The 14,441-nt window shown below is 39.3% G+C and overlaps 1 non-coding gene across 1 annotated transcript; it reads right to left on the reverse strand.

The window, feature by feature from the left end:
- Positions 1–653: 653 nt before the first annotated feature.
- TRNAY-AUA (transfer RNA tyrosine (anticodon AUA)) lies at positions 654–725 on the reverse strand. Its single transcript has one exon. It is a non-coding gene; the product is annotated as a tRNA-Tyr (tRNA).
- Positions 726–14,441: the final 13,716 nt, after the last annotated feature.

Below are 14,441 nucleotides of genomic sequence, written 5' to 3' on the forward strand. Positions count from 1 at the left end.
TCAGTCACTCAGTCGTGTCTGACTCTTTGTGACACCATGGACTACAGCACACCAGGCTTCCCTGTCCCTGGAGCTTGCTTAAACTCATATCCATCAAGTCAGTGATGCCATCCACACATCTCATCCTCTGTCATGCCCCTCCTCCTGCCTTCAATCTTTCCCAGCATCAGGGTCTTTTCTAATGAGCCAGTTCTTCACATCAGGTGGCCAAAGTATAGCAACAGCTTTTTAGCATTAAAGTGAAGCAAATACATTTCAAAGACTTATGAAACATCAAACTATGGGTCCATAACTCCCAGAAATTTTAGAAATAAAGACTCTAAAATAATAGATTTTAGAAAACAGAATCTAAAATTGTTAGTCACTCTGTGTTACAGACAAAGACAAATTAACATAGAAAATATGACTACATGGTAAATTATTTATTTTTTTTATCAACATCGAGAGTTTCCACCTTCAAAGTAGCCACCTGGGTGGTTTTAGGTTTATTCCAGGAAAGACTTTAGCAAAGATACGAAAAGTGAAAGTGAAGTCGCTCAGACGTGTTCGACTCTTTGCAACCCCCCGGCCTGTAGCCTACCAGGCTTCTCGGTCCATGGGATTTTCCAGGCAAGAATACTGGAGTGGGTTACCATTTCCTTCTCCAGGAGATCTTCCCCACCCAGGGATTGAACCCGGGTCTCCCGCATTATAGGCAGACGCTTTACCATCTGAGCCACCAGGGAAGTCAAAGATATAGTTTGGCTTAATTGCAAGTATTGTAGATCAATTCTGAAAGCAGCTCACAAAGAAAGAAGACTAATATTTTGAGCTGTGACCCCACCACTGGACTAAATTCCTGACCTAAATTCCTGACCATTTTGCAGAGAGAGCTCACCATAGGGGCCTTTAAGTCCTGACCCAAAGGAGAACAAAAATTATGGATGCCTAATAGTAAACACTCCATTTCCTTAGTTCACAGTCCTATAGTCCTTAGAGTTACAGTAAAACATTTTATTCTTCAACAAAATTTAAATAGTTGATACCAGAATGAGGCCATTGTTGGACTCCTGGGGAAGCACCTGCAGCCTGCCTTGTGAAATGCCAAGAGAAGCAGAGCGAGGCCAGTGCCCTGGGACCATCAGCACAGGTCCTTTCTCCCATAGAATGAATACATTTCAAGAACATCTCCCCCAGACCAGAGTTATTACATTACACGACGGTCTGTTCTTGAAAACACAGAGGCTTAAAGGACAGCCACCTTAGTCTCTTGGCTGACAGGATTCGTTAACAATCAAAGCTTGTGCTATCGAAATTTTGATGTTATTTTTAACATCTTGCACTCCTTTACTTGTGGTTCACAGTAAAACCATTATCCAGAAAGTTGTTAGCAGTTGATTTGATTAAAAAAAAAAAATGGCCTCTGGAGCATCAGGTGTTCCTGGTCTTTGCTCTCCTGTGGGTCAGGAACAAATCCCCTCTTACAGCTCCTCTTGTATCCAATTTCTATCTGATGGGTGAAGCTATTCTCCTGCTCAGCTTCTCTGCTCCAGGCATGCTGCTCTTTGAAAGAAAGAAAAGTATTCCAGTGTATCGTGTCTACCTAAAGCGTGACAATCCTGTTGTTAATATAAAATGGTATATACTCTGGTGAAGAGCCGTTTTACTTCAAAGCTCTTTCTACTACATTATTTAATTTCCATCTCCCTGAAAGCATAAGAATCCATTTTTGTATAATTGGAAATAGCTTAATGTTCATAGGGAAGGTTTTTACCTAGTTATAAAGTTTGTGCAATTTTATTTAGGTAATTGGGGGATATCAGTGGCATTGGCATTGGTGACAACCTTACTGAGATTAAGAAGGAAGTCCCTGGGTTTGTCATCTATGGCCTTTATTATACTGAGGTATATTCCTTCTATGCCCACTTTCTAGAGTCTTACTATAAAGATATATTTAATTTTGTCAAAAGGTTTGCTGCCATCTATTGAGAAGATCATATGGTTTTATTCTTTGATTTGTTAATATATTGTATCACACTGATTGATTTACAGGTATTGAAAAGTCTTTGCATCCCTCAGATAAATCCCACTTAATCATGGTGAATGATTCTTTTAATGTATTGTAGGATTTGTTTTGCGAGTATTTTGTTGAGAATTTTTCTGTCTGTGTTCCTCAGTGACATTGATCCAGAACATGTATCTAGAGAAAACCATACTTCAAAAATATACATGCACCCCAATGTTCATTGCAGTACTATTTACAACAGCCAAGACATGGAAGCAATCTAAATATCCATCAACAGATGAATGGATAAAGAAGATGTGGTATGTATATACAGGGGAATATTACTCGGCTATAAAAAAGAATGAAATAATGCCAGATGCAGCAACATGAATTAATCTAGATATCATACTAAGTGAAGTAAATCAGAGGACATATCACATGATATCACTTATATTTGGAATCAAAAAATGATACAAGTGAACTTATTGACAAAACAGAAACAGACTCACCACTTAGAAAACAAACTTATGGTTACCAAAGGAGAAAGATTGTGGGGGTGGGGAGGTGGGAGCAGATAAATTAGAAGTTTGAGGTTAACATATATACACACACTTAACTATAAAATAGATAATTGATAAGGACTTGCTGTATAACAAAGGGAACTCAAGGCTGTATATTGTCACCCTGCTTATTTAACTTATATGCAGAGTACATCATGAGAAATGCAGGGCTGGAAGAAGCACAAGCTGGAATCAAGATTGCTGGGAGAAATACCAATAACCTCAGATATGCAGATGACACCACCCTTATGGCAGAAAGTGAAGAGGAACTACAAAGCCTCTTGATGAAAGTGAAGGAGGAGAGTGAAAAAGTTGGCTTAAAGCTCAACATTCAGAAAACTAAGATCACGACATTTGGTCCCATCACTTCATGGGAAATAGATGGGGCAACAGTGGAAACAGTGTCAGACTTTATTTTGGGGGCTCCCAAATCACTGCAGATGGTGACTGCAGCCATGAAATTAAAAGATGCTTACTCCTTGGAAGGAAAGTTATGACCAACCTAGATAGCATATTGAAAAGCAGAGACATTACTTTGCCAACAAAGGTCCGTCTAGTCAAGGCTATGGTTTTTCCAGTAGTCATGTATGGATGTGAGAGTTGGACTGAGAAGAAAGCTGAGCACTGAAGAATTGATGCTTTTGAACTGTGGTGTTGGAGAAGACTCTTGACCTTGGACTTCAAGGAGATCCAACCAGTCCATTCTGAAGGAGATCAGTCCTGGGTGTTCTTTGGAAGGACTGATGCTAAAGCTGAAACTCCAATACTTTGGCTACCTCATGCGAAGATTTGACTCATTGGAAAAGACTCTGATGCTGGGAGGGATTGGGGGGCAGGAGGAGAAGGGGACAACAGAGGATGAGATGGCTGGATGGCATCACTGACTCTATGGACATGAGTTTGGGTAAACTCCAGGAGTTGGTGATGGACAGGGAAGCCTGGCGTGCTGCAATTCATGGGGTTGCAAAGAGCTGGACAAGACTGAGTGACTGAACTGAACTGAACTGAAAGGAACTCTATGCAAAACTATGTAATAGACTATATGAAAAGAATCTGAAAAAGAATAAATATATGCATTTATGTAACTAAATCACTTCCCTGTATACTTTAAACTGACACATAGTAAATCAGCTATGAAAAGTGGAAGTTTTAGTTGATCAGTCCTGTCAGACTCTTTGTGACCCCATGTACTATAGCCCTCCAGGCTCCTCTGTCCATGGAATTCTCCAGGCAAGATTACTGGAGTGAGTTGCCATTCCCTTCTCCAGGGATCTTCCCATCCCAGGGATCAAACCCTGGTCTCCTGCATTGCAGGCAAATTCTTTACTGTCTGAGCCACTCCAATATGAAATTTAAAGAAATAGAAAATAAGTTTTAAAAAAGATACAAATGAATTCTATCACTGATGGATCAGTTCAGTTCAGAAAAAAACAGAAATAGAAAATCAGTTCAAAACAGAAAGAGACTCACAAATGTAGAAAACAAACTTATGGTTACCAAAGGAGAAAGGGTAGGGAGGAATAAATTAGGAGTTTGAGATTAACATATACATGCTATTATATAAACAACAAGGACAACAAGGACCTACTGTATAGCACAGAGAGCTATACTCAATATTTTAAAATAACCAACCCATAAGGAAAAAGAATACATATATACATCTATGCATTATATACATAATGCTAAAATTATATATATAATAGTGAGATTAAGAAGTAAGTCCCTAGGTTTGTCATCTATGGCGTTTATTATATTGAGGTGTATTCTTTCTAGGCCCACTTTCTTGAGAGTCTTGCTATAAAGAGAAGTAAGATTTTATTCTTACTTCCAGTTGGGCTTCCCAGGTGGCACTAGTGGTAAAGAATCTGCTTGCCAATTCAGGAGACATCAAAGATGCAGGTTTGATCCCTGAATTTGGAAGATCCCCTGGAGGAGGGCATGGCAGCCCACTCCAGTATTCTTGACTGGAGAAACCCATGGACAGAGGAGACTGGCAGGCTACAGTTCACAGGGTCGCAAAGTATCGGACAGGATTGAAGTGACTTAACACAGCACATAACTAAATCACTGTGGTATAGACCTGAAATTAACATGACATAGTAAATCAGTTATACTTCAATAAAATAAAATAAAGGAAGGCCCTGGAGAGGAAGAAATTGGATGAATAGAAGATGTTTCCAATGACTAGGGATCTCTTATGGTTATCAGAGCTGGAGGGCTGGGGAAGTGGGGAGATGTTGATCAAAGATTACAAACTTCCAGCTATAAAATGAATAAGTTCTAGGAATACAATGCAATGCAATTATATTGTATTGTATATACAATACATATGCAATATACAATGCACAGCATTTGGACTATAATTAATAAAATTGTATCACATACTTGAAAGTTGAAAAGAGAATAGATTTTTAATGTTTCTACCACACACACAAAAGTGGTAATTATGTGAGGTTATGGAGAAGGCAATGGCAACCCACTCCAGTACTCTTGCCTGGCAAACCCCATGGACAGAGGAGCCTGGAAGGCTGCAGTCCATGGGCTAGTTAAGAGTCGGGCACAACTGAGTGACTTCACTTTCACTTTTCACTTTCATGCATTGGAGAAGGAAACGGCAACACACTCCAGTGTTCTTGCCTGGAGAATCCCAGGGACAGGTGAGCCTGGTGGGCTGCTGTCTATGGGGTCACACAGAGTCGGACATGACTGAAGCGACTTAGCAGCAGCAGCAGCAGCAGCAGCAGCAGCATGGAGGTATTAATGTGGTATTACTACAACTCCATTGTGGAAATCATTTCATTTCATTTCACAGTACATTCATACATCAAATCATCACACTGTACACTTAAAACCTAAGCAATGTTTTTTTTTTCAACTATATCTTAATCAAACAGAGAAAAAGAAAAAAATGCAAATTTTCATTTCTCACTTCATATCTATTGAAAACTCCATAAGGGGAGCTAGGAAATAGGTGTTTCATCAGGCCCACAAGGTTATTCTAAAGACATTCAAGTTCAAGGACTATTGCCCTACAGAAATGTTCCCTGTGCCCAGGCCTAATGTGCCTTCTCCTCCTGTCACCTCTTGAGCTTAGGGCAGGCAGACCTCACTTAACTTCCTGTTTCTGAATCTCTGCTTTTCTATTCTTTGTGGTCATCTGAATTCTAGATTTCTGTCCATTGATAAAAAGTATGTGCTTTGTCAGGCTCAGTTTCCCTCCCACCTGTATATCTAAGTTTTATTAAGACTGGATGACACCATTGTTAACAGTATGCAAGTCACATCCTCACAAGAACACTGCTGCCCGCCTGCTACTATATCATGACTAATATCTGGGTAGAAACACCCCTCAATGCAAAGCTGACCTCACATAAATTTGTGTCTTGCCATGCCTCTAAGCAAAGGAATCCAAGAAGATGGATATTTAAGAAGTACAAGGGTAGGCGAAGACTTTTGCTTATTGCAACTTTAATCACTCCTATTCCCTCCCAAAGAATCCTTAGCAATTGAGAACCAACTTCAGAAATAAATCATAGCATTTTCCAGGTAAAATCAATACTAAGAGACTTTGAATCTAGTATCCTGTTGAATATAAACTACCTCATCACACTGGTGGGAAATGCTTAGTTGAAGCCAGTGAGAGGTATATAAAATGCAATGGCACCCTTGATATGAACAGATGATATAACCCTAGTCATTTTGCATTTATGATCCTGGATTTGGAAGGCCAAAGGGAATTGTGTTCTAGGACCTGAAAGAAGTGTTTGTTGCAAACACAGAGCAAGTGTTATCCTCTGTGGATCATATATGAGTTTAATTCTAGACACTGGGGAAATGTTATTGTAAAGCCAAATTTAACAGTTTTGATAGGAAAAATACATCAGAGATCAATGTGTATTTTTATATGTTTATTTTTCTCCAGATTTTTTCCAAGTAGTTTCATTCCCCTCTAGTGAACCCTTTTCCAAATTACTCAAACAGAATTTATTAGTCTGGAGTTTGATAAAGCATGAGTTTGAGGAATGATAAAGATGTTGTTAGTTACGGGCTGACTCTTAGTCCTGAAAACCCTCTATAGAGGATAGTGTGTTTGCTGGACGCAGGTACTATTATGGTTTTCCATAGCTGGTACAAGGAAGGTCTTGTGTCTGCAAAATGTACAGGTACAGCAGTAAAGAGAATGGAGTCATGTTTCTAACTAGGTAGAGCCTGGAGAGAAAAAAAACTCACACAAGGTTCCTCAAGGCAAGAACTACATCTTCAGTCCTGCATTGTCACCCATCAGAACACGCCTAGTCTTGAGAGCATATTCTTCAGATATCTGTATCTGAGCACATTGGATGGACTAGTGGGCAAGGTGCCAGAAGCCAACTTGCAAGGGGATTTTATGGTTTTGACTTCTTGGTTTTTGCCCAGAGAATTCTTGGAAATAAGTGGAATAGGAAGATCCGATAGTGTTTACCTAAGATCCTGGACCCCAGCCTCGTCTACTCATATCTCTGAGCCCTGATAAGAGAAGCTTAAAGTCCTCATTTCTTAAGGCACTCAGTAAGGGGATGGAACCCAGGTGAGAAGAAGGTTCAGTGTATGGAGGAGATGGCCTTATATCCGTTTCTATGAGTGGCTTTGAAATGGCAAGGACAACAGTATTGCTCAGCGGGGCACTGGGGACAACACCTAAATCAGAGGCACGCTGATCATGGTGTGCTGGCCCTGTTAGCAGTGGGGGTCATGAGGCATTGTTCTTTCATAGCCACCAATCATCAAGTATGAATCAGAGCAGATTACCATGAACTCAGGAGACTCAGAATTTCAAGGCAGGGAGAAAATCATAAGCACAGATAAAGAGGCATGAAATTATGTGATATATTTGTGAAAAGGTAAGTATTCCAGGACTGTTTAAACATTAAGTTTGTAGGGAGGAGAAATGATGAGAACTAAATTTGGAAATGGAGTTTGAGGATTGTATCTGTTGTTTTCCTAGTTGTAAGCAAGAGATATTATGACTAGCTGACTGATGCCCCAAAGGAGATGTAGGATTAAACAGATTTGAAATAGGTATGAGAATCTCCTAAAGACTGAGAAAAATCAGGCGCAGAAAATAGACAAGAAAAAAAGGATGCTAAGCAGCACCCCCCACACACCACCAATTATCCCAAAAGTCATCCCCCAAATTAGTCCAAAGATGACACCACTGTCCCCATAGCTTCTCCCACAGACTCTGTGAATGCTGGACCCTGGAGGCTGGATCCCATTAGATGCCTTACCATTGCTGCTCCAGAAAACTGCTGTTGCAGCTGCTGACCCATGATGAGTGTGAAAACTTCAGTGCTGCTCCAAGTCACTCACTTCCAGTTCAGAGTCAGGGATGGGCATATCTGGGGGGCAAGGTCAGTTTACATGCCCAATACAAGAGAGACTGGTACGTTGGGAATCATCTTCCAACAAGACTCAGATGGTGAATAACTTCCTAAATGTTATAAAACATTGGCAATTAATTATTAGGCAATGGAGGATACTGCTGCTGATGACAAAAATGATGAGGGGAATAATAATAATTGGGATCATCACCATTTAATTAATACCTATATTATGCTTACCCGTACAACTTGATGAAGAACATTCTTAGAGAAGTCAATCTTGTAAGGTACTCAAAAGAGGGAGTGGAGTGGCCTGATGAATATGCTCTAAAAATGTACGATTATGAGAGTAGAGATTATATTAGTAATCAGAGAGCCCCATCAGAGGATGAGCACCTAAACAGAGGCAAAGAGGAAGGATTAGAGCAGTTGTTCTGGAACTTCAGCGCTAGGCACATATCAGCATCACCTGGAAGGCTTGTGAAACCACAGGTTGCTGGGCTTTAACCCCAGAGTTTCTTGATTCAGCAGGTCTGGCTGGGATCCAAGAATTTGCAACGTTTATCAGTTCTAAGTTGATGATGCTGCTGCTGGTTCAGGGGTCATATTTTAAATTGAATGGACTAAGTGGATCTAAATTAAATGGATTAAAGAACTGTTTCCCAAACCTCAGTGGTATATGGACCCCTTTTAGTGAAATACATTATTGAGACCTTGCCTCTGTTTTTACTACAATAGTACTTAAAAATATACAGATATAAAATTAGGTATAAACTCATTACACCTTTAGCTCACATACAACAATAAAACCTAAGCCACATTTAAATTAAATACAAACAAAAGTATGAAACTAATAAAATTTAAATTAACATTAACTTTAAAGTGACATATTGTTCTGCTGAAATTAAAGGACTACTGTTGCATTTAAGAAGAAAAAACATATAACCTCAAAACCAATTTTGCTTTTAATGTTTTTGTAATACTTGTGTAAGGAAAGGCTATTGCATGAGTATATTCTACAGAATGGTATTAATAATTTCCAGGCTCTGTTTCCAAGCTTATACTTAATCACAGTGAGCGCTACCATGGTGGCAGTTTTAATATGATGTTTCCTAGCAGCTAGTTTCTTGTGCCTTCTAAGAGAATTGTGGCGTTACTGAAATCTGGATGAAATGGTTACCTAATGCAACTAACACTGAACCTGAGGACCTGAAAATTTCTCATTACATATTTACTACTATACTTTTGCTGCTAGTGATCTGTTTCAAGTTGATATGTTCCATGGCCTGATCCATTACAAATCTTGAATTCACAGTACAGATAAGGCATAAATGGCAAGACACATGTGTCATCAGCCCTTTTAATTCAGCATTTCTTACTACCATGCGTTGTATGATGATTTGATTCAACTTTTGCAATTCTCTTTTCAAATTAATGCAAAATTTTTATCATATATTACATAGCATCTGACTTCATATGAATTCTTCAGAAGCAATCCCTAAGACAAGGAACCTAATCAATGGAATGTATTAGGAAGCACTCTCAGGAAAGACGAGTAGGGGAATGAGAAGTGAGAGTGGCATAGAAGGAAGCCAGGTGAGGGCCTGATGCCAGGAAAAGTCATTGCAGAGGATAACTTTCATTTAATCCTGCAAGGGAAGTCTGGAAACAAGTAGGTCACACCCAGAGCTCTGACTAGGAAGAGGGAAACTAAATATTTATTCTCATGCACTCAGTACACCCATCACTCACTGGAAAAAGATGTCCTAAGAGAGTCATAAATTACCAAGCACTTCAGGAAAGTGGGCTCTGGCAACCTGAGGGCAATCCTCAAACAGATAGACAAATGATGACTGTGGGGTATAAAAGCAGGCTATGAATCAATGTGTGAAAATGATGATGGTATTGACAAGATATGGATAGAGCCCTGAGAGACTGTCCCCAGAGCCTGAAATAGGCATGCCTTGCTTATTCATTTTCTTCAGGTCCCTGCTAAATGTCACCTTCATAGTGAGTGTTTCCCCGTCAACCTTATTAAAACAATATCTCCCCCACCATTTTCTATTGCCTTACATTGGTATTTTTGCATTTTCCCACTTATCAGCAAATCATATATGTACTATTTACATTAATACATGTATGTGTTTTGTGCACGTACCCTCCCACTAGAATTTAAGTTGCATAAAAACAAGGACTTCTTGTTTATTGCTACGTGCCCAGCAGTAAAAAGTTTCCAGACACATAGTAGACACTCAATAAATATTTACTGAATAAGTACATGAATGAATTAATTAAACAAGAGAGTTAGGCAAGACCAGCTTGGCCTGTGGTCCAAGAAAAATTATTCTTAAATCAATTTTAAGCTGGCAGGCTGATGTGATCAGATTCATCTCTTAAAAACTCGTACTGATTGGAGGAGAAAGTATGAGATACAGAGCAATAATCTAAAAGGTGATGGTGATAATCATGGGGAAAGATGATACTGGCTTGGACTTGGATCACAACAGTGGAGATAAAGAGATGTAAACATACTTGAGAATTACTTCAGAGGTGAAATCAGCTGTGAATATTAGATATTGATGGATAAGGGAAAGGAGTATCGTGGATATTACCACAGAACAAGATAGATAGGAAACACTGCAAATAATCATATTTTACATATATAATCATGAGACTATTCCAGACATGTTTTAAATCAAGGCATCAAGGAGGCATATGGACATTAACGTCTGCAGCTCAGAGGAGAAATCTGAGCTTGTGATGTAAGTTTATAAGTCAGCTACCTATAGATTGTTATTAAAACCTTGGACAGAGATGAAATTGCTTAGGAAGAGAATAACTTATAATAACTTAATAACTTATGCTCTGTTAAGGACACTATTCAAAGAATTTAAAAAACAGGTCACAAAAAAGGAGAAAACATTTGCAAATCACATATCAGACAAAAGGCATATCAAGAATAGTTAAAGAACTCTCAAAACTCAAAAATAAAACATTCAATTTTTTCAATGGTCAAAAGATTTGAAGACACTTCACCAAAAAATTTTTCAGATGGTAAATAACCATATTAAAAGATGTTTAATATCACTAATCCCTATAGGAGTTCAAATTAGATCCACAATGAAATACCATATCTATTACAAGACTAAAATTTTAAAAATACTGATAATATCAAATGATGGCAAGAATGCAAACCAATAGGAATTCTCACACTTTGCTGCTGGGAATATGAAATCTTTCAGTCAACCGTAGAGAACAATTTGGTTATTTCTTATGAAGTTGAATACACATTTTATGTGACCCAGTAACTCCACCTCCAGATAGATATTCATTATAGAGAAACAAAACTTGCATTCACTGAAAAACCTAAACAAAAAAATGTATGCAGCAGCATTATTCAGAAATGCCTAAAACTGGAAACAATCCAAATGTTTTTCAATTGGTAAGTGGATAAACCAGCATCTATACACATGGACTACTATTCAACTACTTTTGCACTGATTAAAATGGTTGTTACTAGCTTCTGGTTAGCAGGGACTCAACGTACCTGACAAAATGCAGTTGTTCTGACACTTTCCAATCATCCATGAAAATGACCTTCCACCATCTGAGAAAATGCCTTTAAAGTTTTGGGCATCTTTTGCTTTTTTTTTTTTTTTTTTTTTTTGCTTATTATTGTTGTTGTTTTTCCAGGACTGATCTCCTTTAGGATGGACTGGTTGGATCTCCTTGCAGTCCAAGAGACTCTCAAGAGCCTTCTCCAACACCAAGTTTAATCAGAATATAAAATAAGGCTGGTGTGTATAACACTAGTATATATAACTAGTGAAACCAGTCCGACTAATTGACCAGTCCCCACAGCATGTATCTGGATGTATCAGTTGGTCTGTACTGATGCTGCAGTTTCTCCTTGTTCTTCTCTGCTCCTGTCACACCCTATCATTTTTATTTCATCTCTTGGCTCTATTACATGATCTTGCTACATAGATGTTCAGTTTGCTCTGGCCTCTCGGGATAAACCTGCTTCTATACACTGCAGCCACCTATCCTGCTCCAGCCCTGACCTGGACTTGGCACCAGTTCAGCCCTTTGTAACTTGACAAGCACTGTCTGTTGGCCCTGAACTCTGTAGAAAAGAATCAGACCAGACCCACACAGAGAAAGTGGCCTTGGAATATGACTAAGAAATAAAGACTGGATTTCCCAAGCACAAGAATAAATTCATTCTAAGAAATTAAGACAGCTTATGCAGATACTCCATGATTAAAGTGAGAGGCGAGAGGAAAATCTGTGTAGCCTAAATGGCAAAGCACAGCATAAATGTTTGGGGGCACTGCTGCACCAGAAGGAAAACTGAATGTTTAGACCTGCATGCTCCAGCCTCAGCTTCAATCAGCATATCTTATAATGTTTCAAAGTTCAGCCTTCCTGTGCAGAAACATCAGTTAAATAATGAACTTTCAACACCATCACAAAATGTCATCAGGGGAACAGACACTTCTGCCATTTTCTCCTGCACGTGCTAAATAAATCCATTTGGTATTGATCTCCACAGCTAAGTTTCAGCCTTAATGCAATTCTTACCATCAAAGCAGAGTAAACAGATAGTTCCTGGAAGAACCTAAACATGTTATCTTTTACTCATCAGATGAGGCCTCTATAGATTTCAAGGCAACCTGATCCATTGGGTGTCTCATTACAAAAGTTCCCAGCGTGGAGGGTTACCCTGTCCAGCTGAAGCAGAGCTATTAATACAGGGTCTGAATAGCAATGGCAGTATAAGAAACTAAGAAAATAAAGGTTTCCCAGAGTACAGTCTAAGTTCTGCCGACTTCTGATTCATGATCACTGCTGCTACACAAAGATAACAAGAAGGGAACCCACCAATGGCTGGAGTTATGGTTTGGGGATAAGTTCCATGTACTATAACCACCGGCTTTACTTGTCTCCAGGTCATCTTGAACACTGTCCCCTGCCTGCCCCAGGAGCACTCCAGGATTCTATACCCTGCTCCCTTTGACTTGAGAAGGAAGGGTCCTTTTCTAGCCTCATGCTTAGAGCAATAGTTGTCAAATGGTTCTAACAGCATCAACATCACCTAGGGACTTGCTAGAAATGCAAACTCATGGACCTCAAACCAGACCTATTGAATCAGAAAATCAGTAAGGTATACCCCCAGATATTTGTGGTTTAGTAAATCATCCAGGTGATTCTGATTAACTGTAAAGTTTGAGAACCACTGCTTTTAGAGACCTAGTCTGGTCCTCTCCTAGCAGTGCTCCTTTCCATAGAACAGGAATCCTAGAGTCATGCCTTTTCCTTGAAGACCTCACTTCTGAGACCTGGGGATCCCAGAATTCCTGTCCAAGTGGCCTCAAACTTGCTTCTAGTGTCTGTCTTCTCTGATTCTGTCCCAAGGGTTGGGCCGATCACAGGCCTATGCATCCCCAAGTCTGGGAGTTGGTCAGGAGGGAATTGGGCAAGGGGGGATCATGTGGAGGTATCATGGATGGACTTATCCATCCATGTATGTGCACACAAGGCCCCTCATGGTGCTGAGGGTTCTTGGGATGGGAAGCAAAGGAAGTTTGTCTGTGACCAAGGAGGGGCCAGGGATCAGCTGCCCCTGTGCTACCCCGTTTCAACACAAAACTCAGAGTCTGAGAATTATGATTTTGGACTCAGCCTTCCAGGTTGTTAGGAAGGTATATTTTTCAATGAAGGAAAGATAAAACTTAGTTGATTACCTAGTTTGGTAGCTTGATTTAAACATTCACATATTCAGACCCGTGACACATGAACCTCTGTTTGTATACTTTCTCAGTTCCGGAAAAAGTTAAAGTATTATCTGCTTAATTTTGCAGACTCAGCCCCAAAATATCTTTTCTTGAATATTTCCCTGGTCCCCTAATTCATGCTGTTAGTAAGACTGCTGACTTGCACCTTCATAGTTCTCTGTAATTCCTTGCCCTCTACCTCATGAACTGTGCTGTTAGCTCTTGTTTAATTATATGCTTTCCCCATTAATAAACTCTGAGATCCATGAGGTTAGTGCATATAAACCAGTGTATAGCATAGTGTCTGGCTGATAATTTGCCCAATAAATAAATAATGAAGGAATTAATCATAATAATAAACAGCAAACTTATATAGCCCTCATTATTTAACAGACAGTATTCTAAGCAATTTTTATGCATTAATTCATTTAATCCTCACAATAACCCTATGAGACAGGTAATACCATTATCACCACTTTATTTTATTTATTTTATTATTTTATTTTTGTGTGTGCTCTTTATTTATTTATTTTACTTACAATACTGTATTGGTTTTGCCATACACTGACATGAATCTGCCACGGGCGTACATGAGTTTCCAATCCTGAACCCCCCTCCCACCACCCTCCCCATATCATCTCTCTGGGTCACACACATATATATGGAATTTAGAAAGATGGTAATGATAACCCTGTATGCGAGACAGCAAAAGAGACACAGATGTAAAGAACAGACTTTTGGACTCTGTGGGAGAGGGAGA

The sequence above is a fragment of the Budorcas taxicolor genome, chromosome 2 (assembly GCF_023091745.1).
Source record: "Budorcas taxicolor isolate Tak-1 chromosome 2, Takin1.1, whole genome shotgun sequence".
Taxonomy (NCBI): Eukaryota; Metazoa; Chordata; class Mammalia; order Artiodactyla; family Bovidae; genus Budorcas; species Budorcas taxicolor.